The 14,567-nt window shown below is 39.1% G+C and overlaps 1 long non-coding RNA gene across 1 annotated transcript; it reads right to left on the reverse strand.

Annotated features, from left to right (window-relative positions):
• Positions 1 to 3,631: 3,631 nt before the first annotated feature.
• LOC137438441 (uncharacterized) lies at positions 3,632 to 5,412 on the reverse strand. The gene is made up of 2 exons (XR_010986701.2): positions 4,687 to 5,412; positions 3,632 to 3,917 (listed from the first exon to the last, which is right to left on the reverse strand). It is a non-coding gene; the product is annotated as an uncharacterized LOC137438441 (long non-coding RNA).
• Positions 5,413 to 14,567: the final 9,155 nt, after the last annotated feature.

The following is a 14,567-nucleotide window of genomic DNA, read 5'->3' on the forward strand; positions in this document are numbered from 1 at the left end:
GAGGGGCAAGGGGGGAGATTTGGAGGGGAGGGGCAAGGGGGGAGATTTGGAGGGGAGGGGAAAGAGGGGAGTTTTGAAAGTGGATGATCAATGAAAGACGAACATTTATAACAATTTGGGTTTATTGTGATTTTCAAGTTAGCGATCCGTTTAAGAATGATAGAGGAGGGGTGGAATGAATGTGAATTTAGAGCATGTAGTGATTTAGAGTTATAAGAGATTGAATATATATTTTAAATGGAATGAGTTGGAGAGGAAATTGAGAAAAGCCTTTTAAATAGGAAGAAAAACAGCGTGTTGTAATAAACCACTGAATAAAACACTGCAGGGGAAAGTTTAAACATATTTAAACAGAACCGTGAAGAAAAATCTAATATTCACAAAAATACCAACGGAGAGAGGGAGCCGAGAGGGACAACCACAAGTCACGTGAACAGGGGAGAAGGTGGAAGGCAAGGAGATAATGGGGGCCTATTTGAATATGGACAACGTCGTCTCCAGTGTCCCAATTCTCCACACTTAAAACACCGGTCCTTGTCATTGCCTGTTCTTTCAGGCCTACCTATCCTGTTACTTCCTTGTCGATTAGGTCTCTGATTTCCCTTGGATCATAAGAAAATTCTCTGTACCATTCTATTTGGGGAGACAAATGGGAATCAGATGGGGCAAATGTCACTTTTATTCCTACATTCGAAGGCAGTTGTGCATGTATCTCATTCAATGTATCCTGTATCCTTTTTAGTTTAAGTTCTAGGTCCGTTATCCTTTCTTGCTGTTCCCACTTCCTGGATTAAACATCCCAATGATGGAATTCCAGCCAGTCTACCATTAGGTTCTGTCTCTTCCTAGCTTTCAATTCTTGTCCCAAGCTCTCCAATCGACTTCGCTCAAATGTACCATCTCTTGGAAACTCCTTGGCATGTCCTTTTGTCCACAAATACCAGTTCTCAACATCCTTAATGGCCTCTATACCATAATGGTTGTACATATTATATGTACAAGTACCTTTTTGTGGAATATCTGGTTCAACTTTTCTACCCTTACAGGCCCTATTTCCCATTATGCCTATATGAATATATTAGGTAAACCGCTGTGTGTACTATAAATAAAATCTGCTGGGGTTATTCCACCTTGTACACCGTAACCTGTATGTTGCATCTTCTGAGGTTGGTATGACAGTCGTTCTTCACTGGTGATTCCAGGAAGAGTCTCTCCAGCTTTCAATTGATGATGGTAGCTGAGTCCAGGAACACCTTTTTTGTACAACCGTTTCACCAACCGATCCCCAAACTGATCGGGCAGGTAAATCACCACCGATAGGTGGAGAACCACGTATCGGTCCATCATCACCAGAGGCCAAAACACTTTTGCGGAGGCCAGGTAATTGCGTTCCCTGTTGAAAAGGCACGCCAGATGTTAAGCACATATATAATATATATATATTTGGACCTTTCCTTGGCTTTTCTCAACTTACCACCTTGCTCATTGTTCAAGGAACCTTCATATTGACATAAATATTCTGATTCCACATTGATTTCACAATGTGGATTTTATCACATTTTAAAATCAAACTATCTTCCAATCAAATCAAATCAAAATCGTTCATCTTCTTCTCTCAAATTTTTCCAAAAAAAAAAGTTATTTTCACAATCTTCTGATATCCACTCTAATCCATTTCCCTATCAAATCTTACGGAGGAGCCTGGAAGCGAATGGAAAATCAAAAGCTCTATCAAATGAACAATATTGTGTTGGTCAAACCCACGAAAAAACAAAAACACATCAGCAAAAAATTCCTAATAAAATGCAATAGAACACCATTTAGCTCAACACAGCCTGATTCCTCATTTTACGAGTAGGAAACACTACCGCTTCCTGGGGGCCCTCCAAGAAGCGAGATATGCTTCCCTCTCGTCCTATTACCTCCATCAAAAGAGAGGATATTACATTTAAATCCGTTTGTTTGTCTGTCTGCACAGAACAATTTTGATTTTCTCTGCATTTGTTGATACGATTGACAGGAAACTTCCATCACAGCTGCAACATCACCTGTACAAGTTTGTAAAATCATGATCATGTCATAGATCACATGGTATAGGCACCATAATTGTTTTCACACAACAGTCTTAAAATCACTGAAAAACATCCTGGCAAGGGTCCACAATCCCTGATTGCTGCTTCCTTAGCTCCTTACAATGGTGATATTACCTACATAACATATCAAAATTGATTTATAATAAAACAATAAAATTGAGATATGATATCTCATGGGCAAGGGGCAATGCCATCTCATGCCATGCCTGATGGTTCAGAGAAAACAGTAACGTTTACCTCCAGGACATATTTCCACCCCAGGCAAGACCTACCTCAGTCAGGTTAACAATACCCCCAAAAAACCCTGCATAACGCTGCTCTGGACCACACCCTACCATCTACATCGTTCACAAAGCACCCACCAGCCTTTTTGTTGGGGTGGGGGGTGGGGGGGGGCGGGGGGGAGGGTGGGGAAAGATGGATGATGAAAGAGATAAATTACATCCAACACCAATCCATGTTGAACAAGGGAGGAATTCATGGTTTCTTTCTTAAGAACTCACTTACACATCCATCAATCAATTAATCATTAAAAAAAAAAAAAAACACCTTTAGAGGCCATTTTTCCCTGCAAAGCGGGGGTTGGCCTTTTTCGGGCACCGTGGTTGTTGTTGTTTTTGTTGGTCCCCTTTTTGAAGCAATGTTTTATGTCCGGATGCCCTTCCTGCCACCAACCCTGTTTGTCACCTTTTACGACAAACAGGGAATTACCAGTGAACTGGTACTCAATTTGCCGACCTCGGAAGGATGACAGGCTGAGTCAACCCCCCTGGCGTTAATTCGGCGATCGACCGGGATTCGAACCCAGGATCCTAGGATCCTAAGCTGGCACCCTAGCCGCTAGCCCAACACCAGGCTCATTTATTGATTAATGATTAATCAATTTATTGATTAATCAATTAATCAATAAATGAAATCATTCATTTAGATGACTCCATGCATAAGCCCTTTTTCCAATGTTGTCAGAATAGCTTTATCTGTTGACTGAGATCTATGATCATTGGTCGTCACTCCTGACCTATACCTCATGCCAACTGACTATACACTGTTCTGTCCTAAGGTCATATCTGACATATCTTTCAGTTTTGCCCGGCCATTACATCACAAAATCCATCATTTGCAGCCACTAAAGGCAACTTATCCTTCCATTTGTGAGGCAGTCAGACAAAATTGATCAGACAGATATGAGACAGTTCCGAGGAAAAATCTCAATTTTTAATGGTACTCAAACCTCTTAACAACTAAAATTTTGTAAAAACCATCTGAAAATGTTTTGCCAACAAAATCATAACCAATTCAAAAGTATTGGCAATTTTGATCCAATCATGCTCAAATTATTTTTTTAATTCATAGTTATCCTGCAATTTAACTCTATTGCTTGTAATCCACATCTGATCCTATAGGGCTTGAAAGCTCTTCTTTATGCCAGTGCAATCATCTTAACACCGGAAAGCTTTGTGGTGCCATTCGTACCCTTTAATCATTGTCAGGGAACTTTTACTGAACCCTAAAGGAAATAACTCAAGACGAGACTCAGATTCAAAACTGCTCTGACTCGTCTATCCGAGCCAAGGTTTATTCCGAAGTTAGAGGGAAACTTGTTACACAAAATATAACCAAGATATGACGTGTCGCTTGGTTGAAGAAATCTTCTCACCTCTCGTCCTGCTTCTTCTGATGAGTTTTTCCTGCTCTCGGAGCATGGTCCTCAAGTAGACCTTGGAAACTTTGATGTGGTGGAATTGAAATTTAAAGATCAACACAGAACTCAGTGGCCCCGTCTTCCTGGCACCAAAAGCCCATCTGGTTCTTGTATATCAGCCACTAAAAACATACCATAGGTCACTTATCGGAGGCAAAGGCGAAGAGACCATGCTCTTATCCCCGCTAATGTCAACCTTCTCTGACCTACACAATCCCACTCCCTGATTAATGCATCCACCCTTCGCTTAAGTAAACACTCGGCCTGGAGTTCTCCATTTATGGGTAAGAAAACTATTCACAGATGTTCCCTTATCACTTCGGTTCCAAGGCCTTTGCTCAAACTGCACAGTATAACACATTCTATCTTTAACAATGGGTCAAAACTCGTTTTTCCATATTCTTACATGCTTTAAGAACAAAGTTTACATTGACGTACAATTTAACCACTTGCATAACTCACCGACCCTAATAATCATAGAAATCTCCCACAATTCCTCAGTTTTTCTTTTTGTTAAATTAACTATTAATTTAAACAACTACCTATTAAATATTCAAACCACAAATTTGGTAATCCAATTTTTTTCATACATAAGCATACACCGTCATCCTGGAAGAATCTGATCACAAAACATTTCTTTGTTCATTGACTCTTTCCATATTGATAATGCAGTTCATTTCATTTGCATAAAGCATACAACACTTCACCTTTACCAAAACACAACAATTTCAATTCACCATTTTAAAATAATAAAGCATCTGCAACATTTGGCAGTACATTTTGCTTCAAAACAAATATTGACTTTGTGTTTTGAAAAGAAAAGAAGAGGCTGATCACTTGTTTGACATTCAAGTATGAAACATTTTCTTCTCGTGTCTTCATAGCACTTACACTATTTCGCGTAGGATTTTCCGCTGTTATGATAGCTGGGCGGAGTCATAAGCTGACCCTGCTCTGCATGTAGCATCCTTGCCACTCTTGCTGTGAGCCATAGTAGATTTGAACAAGGCCTTCGTCCAGTTGTAGTCGACTTGCCTCCTCACTCATCATGAGCATGGAGCAAGTGTTGATGTGATGTTGGTTGACCAGCAAGATGTGGCACAGAGATACCAGATGCATCCACAACGATGTTAGGACCATGGTGTTCAAGTTGTCCATGGTCCATACCAGGAGCCTCCAGCAGAATCGTGCACAGCTGTTGTGGAGGAAAAGCACAGCCGTCCACTTACAGCTCCACGCTGGCTCTCCGGATGTTGGTGGAGTAATGACACACGTCACCGCATCCAGTAGAAGTCGCAGGCAAGATATTGTCGTCCCGCAATTACTGACATGATGAATGTTCGAGGCATTCGAACAAAAGTAAGTGATCGCCTTTCTTCCATATGTTGCAGTGTGATCCAGGCAAATGGTCACATAAATTTTTCTTGGTGAAAGGAAGCATCCATCTCCAATTTTACAAAGGAGAATGTCTTCATCATTCTTTAAGAAGGAGGGTGTATGCCAAGATTAACTTCATTTTTAGCCACAAATTTTTTCCTTTCTCGAACTTCTTCCCAATTCCGTTATCACTCCAGTTGAGATGTGATCTGGTCTTATCCTTTTACTCAGCCACATCTAAATCTGCTTTCCACACACACTGAATAGATAGGGTACATCTTAACATGAAATCACCATATTTTAACTAATCATGTATTTCTTATAACAGTTTCACATTCAACAATTTGTTGTTTTCCTTAAAACATTCAAAAAAGTTATATTCATTTGTATGCTTTACACAAATAATATTCACATCAGGTATATATATATATATATATATTTAAATTAAGAATAGCATTTGAAATTGCTTTCAAATCAATATAGTTTGAAAAAATTAAACTCATGCAGTTATTTCAATACTACTCAAAGAAAATAAATGCATTAATGAATGAATGTATATGATTAAAATCACAAACAGGAATGTCTAATCCCCAACAAATTATGCTAACAAACAAACTATGCATAATGTATCATTATCATAGTCCTCCCACTTTTTTTTTTTTTAAACTAACAGTGTGTAACTTGTGGTGATATGAGTTCACTGATCTTGTAAAACTGACACAATTGATAACATTTTCGTTATGCCATTATCTTAACTCTACTGTACTCATTTGCAACATTCCTTGATTCAATCTTTTAATCTCGGTATTATTCATATCATCATAAAAATCTTTCTATTTTGGGTCCATATTTGTTTATATTCCGATCAACCTCCTATGGTTTATCAATTTGTTCCAAAACACTGTAATCAAAGGTTTTAACCAAGGCTCTACCAAACTATTTCCAATTTGAACTCAAAATGCTAGTGAAACAACAATTCGAAGAATTAACTTCAAAGGGTCAACAAATTCATTTTATAAACAGATCTAATTCTCATCCAATAATTTTCCTTACCAACTGTCATATTATAACACTTTAATAAACCTTTGAAAAATGTTTCCCAAATCAATAAATTCCCTTTTCACTTTACAAAAAGCCATCTGTAAATTAGATATTGAATTACAATTTTCTCTCAATTTGTTTGGCCTAAATGTTTGGCCTAGTGGCTGCCAACATGCAGTACCGTTTTTATCTACCAAGCAAGTATTCGTCCACATAAGACCTCAACCAATTTTTTTTTTTTTAAATCTGGGATTTCTCATTATATGGATGCACACCCTCAGGGCATTTCAGGCTGCTGTTAACAATCCACTACGATAAATTAATTCCTTTACCCACAATCAAATAATTAATACAAATTGAGGATATTATCCCTATCACATTCATTTATAGATTCATTATGTTGGATCTAATTTTTTCCAACTGCTGTAAGGAAGACCAATAGCTCTTATAAGTCTTATTAATATCGTACTTAATTTACCCAGCATCTAAGAATTGTTTACTATCCATTCCCCGTCTGTTAACCAGTGACTCTGTTTAAACTCCAAAACATAATTTGATGAATCCCATGTGTACAGCCACCACTTATTGAAACCCCTACTTTTTATGTTGTAGAAAATATCCAAGGAAGTTTTTTTTATGCCCCCTTAACTATTTCTCATCTTTTTCTATGCAACTAGTGAGTGCTACTGACACCAGAATGCCAATATAGGTGTGCCAGATTAACAAATATGTTGTAGGTACATGTAACATCGCATTCTGAGTTTAAACGACGTAACAGCGCGTTCATGTCTGCCCCTTAGTTTAAGATTCACAATGCATTCCGTTTTAGAAACTCACAATAGATCAATTCAGCCAGATTTTCTTTACTATTTTTCTATATCATCTATGCCTAATACACATCCATACATACAGCACAATTTATATGCTGATAAAATTCAAGTTTATATATATATCAAAAATCCGTGAGCAGAGTACTCTGGTAAATCAGTGTAAGATCTCTTCCAAATTTGGCTAATTTTGTACTCCCACATTTTTTATGAAGCTCATATCCATAAATAGCTTCTATTCTCATATAAATTCTATCAAAAATGGAATCCCAAGATTACTCACAATTATTTTTTACTATTAATTAATGGCTGCTTATAACTCAGCACATCAAATCTGTATATTCCATCTGCCTTGACAAAAAGATAATTTTCATAATCAAATTATATTTCTATTTTATTTTACGTATTTTCTGGATATTCGATCCCACCCACATGAAACTATTTATTTCCAGACAGGCACACTAGTCAGGTTCACTATGTTTTTTCGTTCAAAATCATAGTAGATTAGCTAGTGCTGTTAGCTAGATTCAAAATCCCGTCTCGGAACCGTCTCGAGAAATTTTCAATTTTCATAACGGGATCTCGGATCGGCTCGGTTCCCGGCAAAGTAAAAAAAAAAAAAAAAATAAATAAATAAATAAATAAATAAATAAATAATAAGGCTTCAAAAATAATGGAATTTCATTACAATATATAAACAACAATGAAAAAAATTCATTTCTGATGTTGAGTACTTAAATTCCGACTTAGCTTCCATTTACCGGGATGAAATAAAATACACCGCCTACATGCAGATGATCGGCCACCGACGGGACCGGGTTATCTCATTACAGTTTGTATTGTCGTGTAATTTCTTGCTCGGAATGTCAGAGGGAGAAAATGTTTCTGCCCAGGCATATTCGAGTCCCGGTTGGAGTTGCATTATCATTTTGTGAGTTGTGATCGCCAAGGGGCTCGCTCCCCCTCCCCCCCCCCCCCCCGTTCCCCTCCCCTCCCCCGCCCGGCAATGCCGGGTACTTCTGCTAGTAAATTATAAAGCAGGCGGTGTAGTGATCACCCCCCCCCCCTCCTCCTTATTTTGACTCTGTGACTAAAGTAAACGTAATCAACTTATCAGGCCTAAAGTGGAGATAAGATAACCAAAATACTTTCACATTCAAACCGTCAAACCAAACCCCGAGGGATTCTTACAATTTATAGATTTAGCGTTGCAATTAAACATAAACGTTCATCAAAAACTCATTTCATAAAACTACATAATGTATTGTACTTGTATTAATACATTGTGTGGAGAATAATCCGTTATAAACGTGTTTTGAATCCAAATAAACATCGTCCCTCCATTCACGGAGCCTCGAGCGAGTCCCTCGATATTAATGTGCAAAAGACCATAGCAACCACATTCCGTAACTCGTCTCCAAGGACGGACACGTGACCGCAGCGTAAAGCGGGGCGAGGCGGAGTGATACGGCGGAAGGATTCAACGGTTTAAATGAAGCCGCGATGCGGGGGATTTTCATTGGGACCTTCATCCTGATTTCGTTACCTGCGCCACCAAAGATCGATGGAGATTATGTTTTCACTCCTGTCTGTTTGTCCGTTTGTTTGTGAACACAATATCTCAAAAAGTTGTGGACGGATTCGGACGAAATTTTGTGGAGATGCAGTGTGTGTGACAAGGACGACATGATTAGATGTTGGTGAAGATCCGGATTCGGAATTCGGATTCGTTTGCAGTGCATTGTTTGTTGACAAGGGGAAAATCCTGGAACAGTGAGTTTACTTTATCTATCATCGTTTGTGTCAGTTCAGCTGCACTTGCGAAAAATGATGCTTGTGCAGAAGCAGAGTAATGAAAGCAAGGCTCAATAAATGCCTCTATTATGGAAAATATCTGCAAGAAGTTGGAATTTTAACCGGGATTTTTTTACCGAGAAATTGCGTCAATCAATTTATCTCGGGACCGTCCCGAGACCGTCCCGAGACCGTTCGGAAAGCCGAAACCGCCGGGATTTCGTCCCGGTCTCGGCTCGGTTGACAGCCCTAAGATTAGCAAACCTATACATTTTTGGAAACGTTATTACATGGAAAATCTGAAAATCAATGTTTACATTTGCCAATTCCGACCGATTCGACCAATTCGACCAATCAACCAATTCCATTCGACCATTCGACCATTCGACCAATCGTTTCGATCGACCATTCGACCAATTCGATCGATTCGATTCATCGAATTCGATTCAATCGACCATTCGACCAATTCGATTTGCCAATCAATTTGACCGACCTTTGCTTGTGTGGAACGGACTCTGAAAACGATGCGGACTATATTGTCGGATACGACACACAGGACAGTGATGACGAACTCTAAATGGCATATTCTGTAATCGTGTATGTTTGATGCCATTGACTGCCTGTGTATATTTTGTCATTGACTGCCTGTGTAGATGTGAAGTTATACTGACTGCATGTGTATATATGATTTTGCTGACTGCCTGTGTATGTTTGGTGATATGAATTATTGTGACACATTTTGATGTTATTAACTGCCTGTACAAAATGATAACATGTATTTGATTATGCAACTTATTGCGAATATAAAGACAGTATTTTGCAATTCAAAACCTTTGATTCGTGTCTTACCATTCCCCATAGCACTAATTTGATACATTCATTGGATTCCTTGTCCCTGAAAATATAGGTTTAGTATATTTAAAAAAGTTTTTAGGGTAATTAGAGGCAGAAATAGAACAAAATATGTATTTTGCAGTGGCCATTTTGAAAATCCAAAATGGCCGCCATACAGGTATCTCTCCAAATGTAAACATTCATTTTTAGTTTCCTTATGCTATAACCTTTCCAAAATTGTATAGGTTTGCTAATCTACCATGATTTTGAACGAAATATAATTTATTGACATAGTGAACCTGACTACACTGTCGGTGTCAACAATCTTTTAAGATTGACACAAAAAAAAAAAAAAAAAAACACAAACATTGACACACAAACAACACACACACACACGCATTATGTATATTTGTTTGCGTTGGAACCATTATTTGCAGATCAAGATGGGTGTCAGTTTTATTTCAATTCCATAAAATTTGTCCCTTAATTTTAGAAACGCAGATATACAAACAGGCAAAAAAGTTTATTCTTAGAAAACCCCTATAATGTCACATTGAAATTACCCTTTCGGTTCCCACAATAATTTATCCAAATTTGACAACACACCCATTTACATGTCAGTCGACCACTGACCTATCAATCATGCAAAACAATAGTCCGACATTCCCACCTGATGATCATGTGACTCTTGTCGCTTGGTTTCCAAAAAAATTTGCAAAGTAATTGTTCCAAACTTTGTAAATTCAAAAATTGTTTTGCCCAAAATGCTCCCTAAACCCACATTTATTTTTAGCAGATATGAGACTTCCAGAATTAACTCTAATCCTTGATCTTTTAATTCTATGTTCCAAAAAGTATCCAATTTCGGCATTTGATCAATTAATTATTAATTTGCTAACAAGCAAAAAATGAATCATTCCTGCTCCGAAAACTTTTCAGACACAACAAGCATCGACAGTTACTCATATTGGTCCAGTGATCTAATCTGTTGAGGCCAGTCGTCATTTGGGATCTGCAGCAATGAAGGCCTAATCGTTATCTGAGGTACCGGTAAGCACTGGTACCCTTGATCTTGGTTTGCCCGATGAACTAGTCTTCCTATTTGAATATGGACAACGTCGTTTCCAGTGTCCCATATTTCCACACTTAAAACACCTGGCCTTGTCATGAGATCTCTGATTTTCCCTCGGATCATAAGAAAAGTCTCTGTACTGTTCTTTTTGGGGAGACAAATGGGAATCAGATGGGACAACTGTCACTTTTATTCCTACATTCGAGGGCAGTTGTGCATTTATCTCCTCCAATGTATCCTGTATCCTTTTTAGTTTAAGTTCTAGGTCCATTATCCTTTCTTGCTGTTCCCATTTCCTGGATTCAACATCCCAATGATGGAATGCAAGCCAATCTACCGTTAGATTCTGTCTCTTCCTGGCTTTCAATTCTTGTCCTAATCTCTCCAATCGACTTCGCTCAAATGTACCATCTCTTGGAAACTCCTTAGCATGTCCCTTTGTCCACAAATACCAATTCTCAACCTCCCTAATGGCCTCTACACCATAACGGTCGTACATATAATATGTACATGTACCTCTTCGTGGAATATCTGGTTCAACTTTTGTACCCTGACAGGCCCCATCCCCATTCTGACTGTGTGTGAATAACACTCAGTATTCCCTCAATGTACCAGGTAAATTACTAGGATCTGCGCTTTGGAATACACCTGTACACACTTGTACTATCCACTATGTATGTACTGTAAATAAAATCTACTGAGGTTTATTCCACCTTTTATCAAAGTAGCGTTGGATGCGTTGTTGGCTAGCTTGTTCCTATAAGCTCCACTCATACTTCCAGGAAGGATCTCTCCACCTGTTCAATCGGTGATTTCCAGAGAGTCTCTCTCACCTGTGGCTTTTCCACAACCCAATCTCACAGATCGGTATTGCAGATGAGCCAAATGGGTCAGTATCAAATGGGTGAATCAGCAGATATCCCGTTCTGTTGAAGGGGGAAATCACACAATGGTAACCATATGTATATATATCTATATATAGACTCACCACCTTGCTCTTTTTCCAAGGTTTCTTCACATTGATAATATCTCACAAATATATCAAAGCTTCTTTCTTGAGAACTCACTTACACATCAATCAATCAATTTATCAATATTCATCAATAAATCAAATTAATCATTTAGATGACTCCATGCATAAGCCCTTTCCCCAATGGTGTCAGAATAGCTTTATCTGTTGGCTGAGATCTATGATCATTGGTCGTCACCTCTGACCCATACTTCATGTCAATTAAAATTTTGTAAACCTCCTGAAATGGTCTACCAACGAATGACAATTAATTCATAATATTTGCCAATTTTAATCCAACCATGCTCAAATTTTGAAACTCTATTTATCTCTATTACTTGTAATGCACAATTGATCCTACAGGGCTTGAAAGCTGTTCTTTAAGCCCGTGCAATCATTTGACACCGACAACCTCATGATCTCATTCCTGTCAATCATAACAATCATCATGATTTTAAAATCATTATAATAATCATACATTATTCATCCACTTGAAAGAACAAACATTTCCTGTATAAGCATTATACTTTTGTCATCACATCCACGTGGTATAATCAACAATTGTATAAACAACAATCAAGAAAAACAAAGAAAGAGAAAAAAAATTGGACAGAATATAAACAGGAGAGAAAGAGTGAAAATGAGACTGAAAAAGGAAAGGATGAAAATAAAGCAGAAAAATGAAAAAAAAAAGAACTGGACATAGTAAGAAGCTACAATAAGGGTGTAAGAGGAGGGGGTGGGAGGTAGGAAGAGGGGTGAGGAAGGAAGAGGGGGGGGGGGAAGAGAGACAGGTAGAAGACAGGTAAGAGAGGTAGGAAGGAAGGGCGAGGGAAGAGAGGAGGGAAGAGGGGAGGAAAAGGGGTGGGGCGGAGGAGATTCATAGATTACATGCATCAGCATATTTTTAAAACAACTCATTCGAACAAATGAAGCATTCAGATTTCATATTTTCAAATTCAGAATCCGAATAAATTTTCAAAGCATGGATTGAAAACATTATTGGGTCAACACTTCATGTCATTAGCTCTTGTATGAGCCTCAACCCAAGTGAGTTCAAGTGAGAAATGAAGAGAGAGATAAAGGGAGACAGAAAGATTGAGAGGGAGAGAGGGGGCAAACAAAGAAGGAGAGAGAGAAGAAAAAAAAAAGAACAGGAGAGATGATCTCTAATAATACTGATGACAGAAGACAGGTGTGATAACATAATGATATCACAAACATCACCTCGAATTAAAATGAATTAATGTAGCAATGAGCGGAGACAGACAGAGAGACTTAGTGACGAAGAAGGAAAAAAAAACGTCGATAGGAGAAAGACATCTGCATCCCGAGAAACATTTGCTACTTAGAAGCATCTGCTGCTTAAAAGCATTTGCTACTTCTTTAAAAGCCCAGTCTAATTTACCTTTAAAGCATGTTCTATTCTATCATGGGACTTCATCGATGGCATTGAGCATTATGCAATTTTCATTCAATCGCCCTGCATTATAAAAGTTCTACATATACATAAAATGGTATTCCCTCTTATCAATTTTTATGCCGATCGGGTAAAATTTGGCTGTCATCCAACATGGCCGCTGGAATAAAACCCTCAAAAACAAATGTATATTTTCCTAATCGGGATTCAGATATAGGGATGATTAGAGATCAAAGTGTCATATTACACAAAGAGCGGAGGGGGAGGGGGGGGTGGGGAGGGAGGGGGGGACCTGGCAGGAGGGAGGGGGGAAGGGGAAGGACAGGTAATACAGGTCTGATGCCAATAACCCCATGACCTCCATGGACGGCCAGAAAGCCAGGCAGACACAGGGACACACAGACAGGGACACACAGACACAGGTCTGAATTCTGAACAAATTCCCTATTCCTGCCCTAATTTCTGTTGCAAAGGCAACGGCAGCCCATCGAGTGTAACCCTCCCCAAGAAACCGCTTCATATCTCGCAAATATATAATATCTCCCTTCATTCAACGCATTCCGCGATCCCAAGTTGGCCCAGTTCAAGTCCCTGTCATGCCGTTGAATTAACACCCAGTGGGTTGACTCAACCTGTCATCCTTTCAAGGTTAGACCGGAAGGTTTTTATCCCTCGGATTGACGACAGAAAGACAGGTAACAAAGAGGAGATAGGTAAAAAGAAAGAGAGGGGGAGGGGGAGAAAAGGGGAGAGACAGATAGATGGGAGGTAGACAACTCTTGTATGGTGCTGTTCTCTATTGCGTTCTCATCTTGTGTAATACTGCGCATTGTTATTTGCATATTCTGTATCTATTATCTTATTCTAATATCTACCATCGCTTTCTCTGTCTTGCAGATTGATTGTTCATCGTTGTTGCTAATAAACCTGCATTCAATTGATACATTCTTGTTTATGAACAATCAACTCATCTGAAGATGCCTGCTGCAGTCTGCCCCTTCCCGAGCTGTGTCTACGTTACTGACAGCACTGACAATGCCGTTGCTGCTATCCAGCTCTCCATCCACGCCATGACTCACACGTCCATTGCACCAGCCAAACCGGACAAAGTCAGCCGTCCTCGTATCCAAACCGGCGGTACCAGCGAAGATTGGCAATATTTCACCAGAAGATGGGATGGTTACAAGGCAGCGACCCAGATAATCGGCAATGATGTTCGCGTTCAACTCCTTGAATGTTGTGATGATAACCTACGACGTGACCTCCACCGCAGCAACCCACGCATTGAAATCAAGGACGAGGCAGCTATACTACAAGCCATTCGGTCCCTTGCTGTCCGAGAGGAGAATACCATGGTGTCCCGCGTAAACCTCCACAACATGCGACAGGACCGAGAAG

This window comes from Myxine glutinosa, chromosome 13, assembly GCF_964187855.1.
Source record: "Myxine glutinosa chromosome 13, kmMyxGlut1.1, whole genome shotgun sequence".
Lineage (NCBI taxonomy): Eukaryota > Metazoa > Chordata > Myxini > Myxiniformes > Myxinidae > Myxine > Myxine glutinosa.